The following is a 9,720-nucleotide window of genomic DNA, read 5'->3' on the forward strand; positions in this document are numbered from 1 at the left end:
CTATGATACGCGTTAACGGGTTATTTTAGCACAGCTACTGCTAATAAAATTCCTCGGCCAACAGGGACGGCTTTCTTCTTCTTTCTTTCTTCTTCTTTTTTAATCCCTCCATCGTGGCCGCTGTCATTTTGTCATTATTCCTGTCAGGTCCACCCCTGCAGAGAAAAACAACCCCACAATGGACTTTAAGAAAGTGGGCGGCCTTCAGCCTCTTCATCCATCATGCAGTTTCGGGGCGACGTCCGTCCGCGAGCGAGAAGCAGAAAGGGGGCGGGCTTCATTAAGGAAGATTACGGCAGAGGCCGGAGATAAACGTCACCGCGACACTATCCGCTTCTACAAACACACATAATCCGTCCCTGCAGCGCCAGGTGAGGCGTCCTAAACGCGCGAAGGGACACCCACCAGGTCCCCATTATTCACACTGGCTGATCCCGAGCTGCTCTTTATCACAGGCGGCCAGATAAGGGCGCCGTTTGCTCTGTGGGAGCGCAGCCTCTCGTGACACATGGCCTTGTGGTGTAATCTCTTGTAGGACACGTTCGGCTGAGAGGACACCAATGGGCCCGATTCGTCCGGACTGTTTCCACGTGGATAAGAGGCCCGGGCGCTAACTTGGAACAGCGCTGCGTCCTCGGGATCTGCGTCCCAGTTGTCTGGACCTTGAAGACGAGAGAATAACTGGCCATGTCCATCTGTAATGAACCGAGTTAGAATGGGAGGAGCTTGATGATTGACAGAGTGTTAAATATCGTGTTCATGCCATCGGGTAAAAGATGTTTAATCAGCTGAATATAACTATACATCTGCACATTGTGTGCAATATGTTTTTACGTAGTAATGAATGTTTGATTTTATTTATGAGGAAGAATCGCTCCTAATTTTGTTGTACAATGACAATAAAAAGATCTTCTATAACAGGTACTCATAGGTACATACAGGGTTTGGTGTCCAGCCTACATGAGCAAATCACATGCTTAGCGCCAGCTTGAAAATCGTGTCCCCAGAATGGCTGCTGTGAGTGTCCCCGTAATCAGAATATTGTCGGTTCCACTGAGCGAAGCACCGTCCCCACACCCTGCACCCCGGGTGCCTGTCATGGCTGCCCACTGCTCACCAAGTGTGATTGGTTAAAAACAGAGGACATATTTTGTTGTGTCACCATGTGCTGTGCTGCAGTGTATCACAATTGACTTTTCGCGACGTTCACAAATGTCCCATAAACCACCATCATCCTGTCCCCACGCAGCAGTCTTTGATGCAGAATTGACTGTTGAGCCAATGAAGTTTCGTGAAGCATCTAAAGCATCCTGCATTTTGTCTCGAGGACGCCGTTTAATTGGCATTTGTAACGTCTGGCCCATCACTACTTGGACCACGTCACGTTCTGGACGGAGAAAACACTTTGGGTCAGAGCTGCTTCCATGGCCATGACATGGACCATTTCTGCAATATCAAATGATTATGGTTCACTTTAGAATTATTTACATTTACATTTATGGCATTTATCAGTCGCCCTTATCCAGAGCGACTTACAATCAGTAGTAACAGGGACAGTCCCCCCCTGGAGCAACTTAGGGTTAAGTGTCTTGCTCAGGGACACTATGGTAGGAAGTGGGATTTGAACCTGTGACTCCGTAGTCTTCTGGTTCATAGGCGAGTGTGTTACCCACAGGCTACTACCATCCCATTTAAAAGCGTGACCCTCTGTGAGTAGGTGGGATGGGACGTACTGTCATGTCTGCATCTGGACAGCTGTGCTAATGTGTATTCGCCTGGCAGCGCAGTAGATCCAGCGAGCAGATGCTCAGTGCCGGGCCCCAAGGCACCGAACTCGTGTTCGCGACACCTGCAGATCATATTTCCTCTCATGTACGAGCTGCCAGAGCTGGGGAACGCTGGATTCCTGGTCCCAACTCCCATTCCAGGAGCTGGAGATGATTAACATGTTGGGAACGTTCACAATTCTTCAGAATTCTTAAAGGAGAGCGCTGATAAGCGCTGAGATGACTGCGACAGGTCCTGTATGTCAACAAGTGGCATTGAGACCGCGTTGCCAGATTGAGCAAAATTGCATGTTGAGAATAGGTATTGAGGAACCCATTTCCGATGTAAGTATGTTCAGTATTAACAGTCAAACATTACTTTCATCAGCTTTGTGTGAGTTTTGCCACATTTACGGAGAATTTTAAGCTGAAACCATCAGGTGTCTGGCAACAAGGCGTGTGTGTGCAACCTTCTTAAACTTTGTGTATGAACGCATCATTGAAGTTCATCTTTTGGTGGTCAGAAAGTAGAGCTGGGTGGGCAGTTCTCCCCCCTCCGGACACAAACTAGCAGCACTTTTCTGAGTCTGTAAAAGACGTTCTCACGAGATAAATGGTGTGACTATTCTATTGTGGCATCATGGCTATATATCTACAAGAATTTATCCAAAATCCATCCAGGAGGTGAAGGGTTTGTTTACCCACAAACCCAAGAAGAGGTCCAGTCAGTTTAATGCAGACGTCTCCCCTGCTTATGAGTGCTTGTGTTGAACCCGGGAACCAACACACAGGGGTTTGTCTCCAAGGTGCCTGGGGTTCTTTCTCAAATAAATGTGAATGTTGAATAATAAGTGTCAATAGGAGTGTGGACCCACTGAGGAGCTTTTACCATGTTTTTTAATCAGGTTTTTTAATCACTTTTCCAATATTTCAAAAATAAATCAGGTCTTAAATAAATCATCCATTGGTCTCTGTGATGGTCAAAGCGGTGGGCAGCATCGGCCAGGCCAGGTTTTGTGATGGATCCCCGTTTGGAGAGGTAAGACCGGTTAAGTGACTGTGATGTTACGTGGTCTTACTGGCGAAGCATTTGACAGGAATGGAAGGCCAGCAGCTGGCGGAATGACAAGCAGCATCAGCAGCATCAGTAGCATGGTGGCCCTGGTGGTGGCCCTGGTGGGGCCTGGAGCCAGTCCCCACATCTCCAGAAGGTCAGAAGGCGGCTGTCGCACCTGTTACACGCCGTGTCCCCTTTATAACCAACAATAAACTCAGATGGACCATCAGCTGGTTTCGTTGGCATTTATTTCGAAAGCACCAAAGGAAACATGAAAAATGCACAAGCAGACAGTCACACCAGAAATTAAACTGCAACCTGAAATTAAATTTCAAAAAATTATAAAAAGATTTTATTTTGTTCTAATGAGCTCCGCCACATCGAAAACGTCGCAGAATTCGCTTAGAATTCGTTTTTGGGGACAGATTGTTGCGTTCGTTTAATTCACCTTTTCTCACGAAAGTAATTGATAACCCGTGGCCAGACTCCACTGGGGTTGCCATGGAAATGTACCCGCGACCCCATAATAAACTAAAACCGAGCCGCTGGAACAGATGAAGCGGTTACATTTCGCATCGATTTTCTCCCCGATTCGCTGACGATTACGATCCGATGTTCAGCTCTGGCTGAAGGACTGGCTGGTATCGGTGTGACGCACTTTTACTTTTTCGTTTCGCGGAAAACTGGAAAAGAAGAAAAACAATAACGGGGAAATTCTTTTTTTTATTGCTGACAAAACAATTGAAATGGCCTCGTGTAATTTAGCGATTGAAATATATTTTTTGTTATATAGCATTTTTCGATACATATCGAGAGAGGGAGGAATGGTACTAATTTATTCCGCCTAATTGAAATGTGAAATGAACATCGCGACGTTCCTCCTGCCTTCAGATCCAAATTCATCCCCAAAATGTAGAACTTCTCCAGCAACCTCCACAGCTTCTTATGGGTTCGGACTCAACGTGACATGCATTTCAATTTATTTATATCATTTATTAAGTTCTGTTCTAAATTTGGGGAAAAAAAAACGTTTAGAGAACGGAATTCACTGAAATTCGACCCTCGTTTCTGTAATTAATTTTTTTTTATTCCATGAACGTTGAGAATGTAATGTACACTCGGTGTGAGCTCGTTTTTAAAACCGATTAAAAAACAGAAATAAAAAAATAGAAATAAAATAATAATAATAATCCGTCGTGAAATATCGGTCCTGAAGATGGCGGGACGGATCAGATGAGTGAAATATTATCAATCAATCCGACAACAAGAGCAGCAAACTTTTCTAACAAAACTTACTAAAATATTTTTTACACGTCAGCACAAATCGTCATAATAATATTAAGAAGAAGAAGAATTCCCCGCGTAAACAGTCGCTTTATCCAAAGGCATTCTATCGATTCAGCAGATTGTGGTTTAAAAAAAAAAAGAATATTAACTTAAATAAAATTATCTGAAAATGTGCGGAAATTTTTTAAAGATAAAAAATAATAATAAAACCACTGAGCGTTCGTCTTCGGGGCTACAGTCAGTTTAAAACAGTGATCAAAATGACTTTATTAAATAAAAGTGCAATACATGAGCCTGCAATGCGCGTGTCACCGTTACAAACGTAAAATCATATAAATTAAAGAGTCGTATGGGAATTATGACGACACGAATGCATTTATATTACAAATAGATCCCAGTTGTTACAGGATGCGGGTTTTTATTTTTCTCATCTACTCATGAAATGATATCGGCCGATCTGCAACGCCGAGAAATAGAATTTATGGGAAAATGTGCCGAAATATATATATTTTTAAAATTATATATCTTCATCCAGGAGAACATTAGTTTTGATGATGATGATAATTATGACAGAAATGGTTTCTAACGCAGTCAGACGGGTTCGTTAAAAAAGCGATTTTTCCCCCCTTTCCTGTACAAAAAAAAACTTATTTTACACATAAATATTCACAGCGATAGAATTTCTATTCGACACAACTCACGTCGTTATTTACAGGTCGGGACGGGAGCGGGAACGTGTCCCCGGGAACGTGTCCCCGGGAACGTGTCCCGGGAATGTCTACGAGCTGTCGCCCTCCGACGCGTGGGTCGCTTGCGCTTCTTCAGCAGCTGCGCGATCTTCTCGTCGTCCGAGTTGGGGTCCAGCGGCTTGTTGTAGTCTTCGTCCTCCTCCTCCTCCTCGTTCTCCGACGCGCCCTTCAGCCGCTCCGTCTCCGAGTCCTGCTTCTTCTTGGCGGACGCCATCTCCGCCGCGTGTCGCTTCCGCCACTTGGTCCTGCGGTTCTGGAACCAGACCTGGGGACGAAGCGGCGTCGCCGGTCAGCCTGTGTGGGGTGAATGGGGGGCTGGGGGGGGGTTGACCTCTCACCTTGACCTGGCTCTCGGTCATGCCCAGCGAGTAGGCCAGGCGCGCCCGCTCCGGTCCCGCCAGGTACTTGGTCTGCTCGAACGTCTTCTCCAGCGCGAAGATCTGCTGTCCGGAGAAGGTGGGCCGCGTGTGCTTCCGCTTGCCGTCCTTGTCCAGCAGGACGGAGCTGGGGTCTGCGGGGGACAAGAGCGCGTGTTTAATGCGCCCCGACAAGCCGCTTCCGGGGTACAGCGGGAGAGACTCACGGGCCGAGCAGCTGAAGCGGGCGTCTCTCCACGGGGCGCCCTGCACGACCCCCGGCCAGAAGATGGGGGTCCTGCCCGGCAGCTCGGTCAGGGGTTTGGGGTACCGGGCCGCGGCCGCCGCCGCCGCCGCCGCCGCCGCCGCCGCCCGGGCTGAAGTAGAGTCCCGGTGGGGGCGGCGGGCTCAGGCTGCCGAAGCGGGGCAGCGCGGTCAGAATCCCGGCCGAGGAGGTCGCGGCCGCCGCCGCCGCCGCCGCCGCCGCCGGCGGCTCAGGATGTCGTTTATTCCGTGGGGGGTCGCCGCCGAGCACTGGTGCGGGGACCCGAGGGACAGGGACAGTCCCGCCGTCTTAATCCCAGGAGAGGAGACCGGGATGCCGCCGGGGTTGGGGGACGTGGCGGCGGGAGAGGCGGACGGGGCCTGGGGGTACGCCGGGTACAGGGGGGTCTTCATCTCGGCCATGCTGTGCAGCGCTGCGAGGGGCGGGGTCCCGAGCAGAAAAGCGTCCATCTGTCCCGCGGTTAACATCGCCAACTTTCCCCCGGCAGCGGGCCGCCTCGGTACTAACAGCCAGCGCCGCGCCGCGGGGAGGGAGGCGCCATGACCCGGTCAGCTCCGCCGCCGCCGCCGCCGGGATGGAGAGATGGAGAGATGGAGAGATCTGGGGGGGGGAAGAAACGACGCTCCGAAGTTGCAGCGCGCGGCGCGGGAAGTATAGGGGCGCGGGGCGCGCGCGCGCGTGACGTGGCGGGAACTGAGCTCCCATTGGCGCCTTCCGTCGGCCGCGCCTTTTCACGTCGCCGCTATTCAACAAAAAAAGAAGAAGAAGAAGAAGAAGAAGAAACGGGACAAAATCGATGGAGTCAATTTGTGATCTTCTCTGTATGTGTTTTTTTTTTTTATTAATGGTCACGTGACCCCGCAACTAAAAGTCGGGTCCGGTTCGGGTCTGGTTCGGGTCTGGTTCTGTTCCCCAGATCAACTCCGGATTCAGGAGTATTTTTTAGAAGAAATGACAACGTAAAAAACCTTTATTTTTAAAAACGTTTAAAAACGTAAATTATTAACGTTTAATGAAGATTTCAAACGTGACACTCGATTTTACTAATTCGGCAAACCAACAACAGCAACATTTATTATAATACCAATAATTACTGTATTATTATTAGTAGTAGTTATAGTAAAAAAAAATAGATTTAATAAAAATAACAACAATAATACTCGTTCGATGGTGTTGTACATGACAACTATAATATTATAATGCACTATTAGATTATATGTAAAATAATATATTATTGTAATATTATTATACACAATTTGACATTTTTATTATGGTTATTATAATATTAAGAGTGCCACGACTCTTTCGGTTTGGTTATTAACTTTAAAAATGCCACGAAGGCCGGTCTGTTGACGTAGGGCGTGGGGGGGGCAGTAAACCGGTAAATGTCGGGGGGGGGTCGGCGTGGGACCGTCTGCTCATTTACTGACCCGCGTTCAAACGCCATTTATTAACGCAACTGAGGAAAGCAGAGTGAAAGCGACGTGATCGTCACAACGAAATGTGTCCTCAGTACGGGGGGACAGCGTGTCCCCACCACCCCGTCCGGATTCGAACCGGCAACCTTCTGATTTCGGATGCACATGACTGAAACACCCGCATACAAGAAGAACAGAATTTAGCGGCTGTGACACACACAAATAATCAAAAAGGTGAAAGTGGCAATAATTTCATATCTAGAGATGTTTCAGTCTACAGATGGAAAAAATGATTGTATTGCTGCTCAGAGAACAACAGGGTGACAGAATTTGTTTCTCTTTACACATGAAATAATTTTTTCATAGAAATTAATGTTTGATCAACGTGTGACGGCTTTTTAGTCACATTAAAAACGTTGTTAACAACTTATATAATAATTGTTTTCCATTCAGTTGGTGCCTAAGACTTTAAGAATAATGGTTCAAACTCTCATAGTTCAACTGATTTCAATACAGATTTCAACTATTATTCAAGCATTATTTAATCAAGTTATGTACTTGTTATTTTATTACTATCGTCATTTGTATTTGCTCTTCTGTCTTTCTTCAGCTGCCAGTCTGGAGCCGCAGGTCAGTGGAAGGAGGAGGAAAAGTGCAGCGCTGCTGACCCCACGCGGTGGAAGTGGGAATTACAACAGCAGCAACTCTCCGTCCACAGCTGAAATGTTCAAGGTTCAAGACTGGTTTATTGTCAGAACAACAGTACACACAGTATACCGTGTAATGAAATAAAGTTTCACACAGACCCCCCCATAGTGCAATCATAAAATGGTGCTAGTAGCCTAGCGGGTAACACACTCGCCTATGAACCAGGAGACCCAGGTTCAAACCCCACTTACTACCATCATGTCCCTGAGCAGGACACTTAACCCTGACTGTCCCTGTAACTACTGATTGTAAGTCGCTCTGGATAAGGGCGTCTGGTAAATGCTGTAAATGTAAATAAAAGAAAGAAATGTATATACAAACTAAACTACACTAACTTAAATATCTACTAACTCACATCTCTATAAGTAAAACTTTTCTGTACAATGAACAAAACAAGCAGGACAAGATCATGTAGGATATTTCAGGACATACAAGACATACAGACATGTGCAAAGTGCTCAGTATGTTATCAGGTGTATAGGGCTGGAAGGGGATTGTTGTCGAGTTTATCCGTGTTCTGGTGATGGCGGTGCATTGAGAGCTCTTGCCGTGTCTGGCGGTTACAGTTTTGTGCCAGACGGTAGGATGGAGAACAGGGCGTGTGAGGGGCGGTGAGAGTCCCTCATTGTGTTCCGAGCGGGACGGATGTTGTGATGTTTTTGTGAGCCTGGTTCAGCATCTCGCGGGGTTCTCGGGGACGCATGAGACAGCATCTTTCTTGCTGCTGGTCCCCAGCCCGGGTTGTCAGTAAGAGCATCCGGCGATAAGCGTTTGCCAGGTCAACCGTACGGCCAGCCAGACAGTGACCCCTAACGGGAGCGGCCGGAGGAGTAGCCCTTAATTCTTAATTTTATTCGTGTTACTGATGTTTGGTCTCAAAATGTTGAATGTGGTTAATATTCGTGAGTTGGTACGAGTGTAGGAGATACATCCCGTCACCAACGTCACTATTAACTCATTCTCTGCGTATCTTTTTAACAGAATGACTGGTTCGGTCTGAAATTCATTAAAATCATAATAAACGCAAACATGGATGGAACAGAGGGTTTGAAGACATGGCCTATTTACTGTAATAGGGACGTGGGGGCAGGGCTTGGTGTTGGTAGGATTTTAAAACAAAATTACAACACACTTCCCACGAAGTTGAGGGACTATTTGTTGGTTTTGTAATTCCTGGAACAGATCTTATGTTGAATATTAGGATCTTATGTCGTATTGCTGGCGTCTTCCTCGTGTAAGTCGCTTTGGATTGAAGTAAAGAACGCATGGACGACGGTCGATTATCTGCAGTTTTCTTCCCCACTTGTGTAAGAATGTAGTTTACTTCATACACGTAAAAAATAAAATATATTACGCGGAGCTTTTTTAATTAATTAAGGGCATGTAGGGCAGTTGTGGCCTGGTGGGCAACACACCGCTTCTGGACCAGATGACCACAAAGTGAAAAGGTTCAAGCCCCACTTCCTACCAACGTCCCTGAGCAAGACACATTAACCCTGAGCGCAGCTTTCTGGTCTAGCAGGGAAAAGAAGTGATGAGCAATGATGAACTGACATTGAATTCTTAAGCGATTACTAAAGCAATTAAGCCTCCTACAATCCAGTTATCCAGACCACTTCACAGCGTCCCCCGTCCCCCAGATCAAGCTTCAAGAGGGTTGACATTCATACAGATTCTTCTTCTGTAAAAACGCCCGTTTTCATCCTTCACTACACACAAAACAAACGAGACCATTTAGGATTCCGAACACTTTATTTACATTTACTCCCGTGCCATCAGTTTCTGCTTCTTCAGCTTCTTCTGAGAAACCTGCAGAGAAAAGATCAAAAACAGGGTTCAGCCCGACCAGATGCAGCGTTTTAAATCACGAGGACTTGGAGCTCAGTGGTTGCTCAGAGGGAAATGGGTTCTTTTCATTATTCATCCAAAGGTGTCCTAAGAAGGTCATCACTGCAACCACATGAAGCTCTCAGCAGCACGTTCTACTAACGACATTTTAAAAAATGTGGTTCTACCTTCTTCTTCTGAGCAACCTCCTCCTCGGGTTTGGGCACAATCTGCTCCTTCTCAGTGAGGATCATCTCGATGTGGCA

At 46.8% G+C, this 9,720-nt stretch overlaps 1 non-coding gene and 1 pseudogene across 1 annotated transcript; both read right to left on the reverse strand.

Annotated features, from left to right (window-relative positions):
• Nucleotides 1–4,541: 4,541 nt before the first annotated feature.
• LOC114775947 (homeobox protein Nkx-6.1-like) lies at nucleotides 4,542–5,968 on the reverse strand (annotated as a pseudogene).
• Nucleotides 5,969–9,514: 3,546 nt separating this feature from the next.
• On the reverse strand, nucleotides 9,515–9,583 carry LOC114775948 (small nucleolar RNA SNORD58). Its single transcript, XR_003745344.1, has one exon. It is a non-coding gene; the product is annotated as a small nucleolar RNA SNORD58 (small nucleolar RNA).
• Between the last annotated feature and the right edge of the window lie 137 nt (nucleotides 9,584–9,720).

The sequence above is a fragment of the Denticeps clupeoides genome, unplaced genomic scaffold (genome assembly GCF_900700375.1).
Source record: "Denticeps clupeoides unplaced genomic scaffold, fDenClu1.1, whole genome shotgun sequence".
Lineage (NCBI taxonomy): Eukaryota > Metazoa > Chordata > Actinopteri > Clupeiformes > Denticipitidae > Denticeps > Denticeps clupeoides.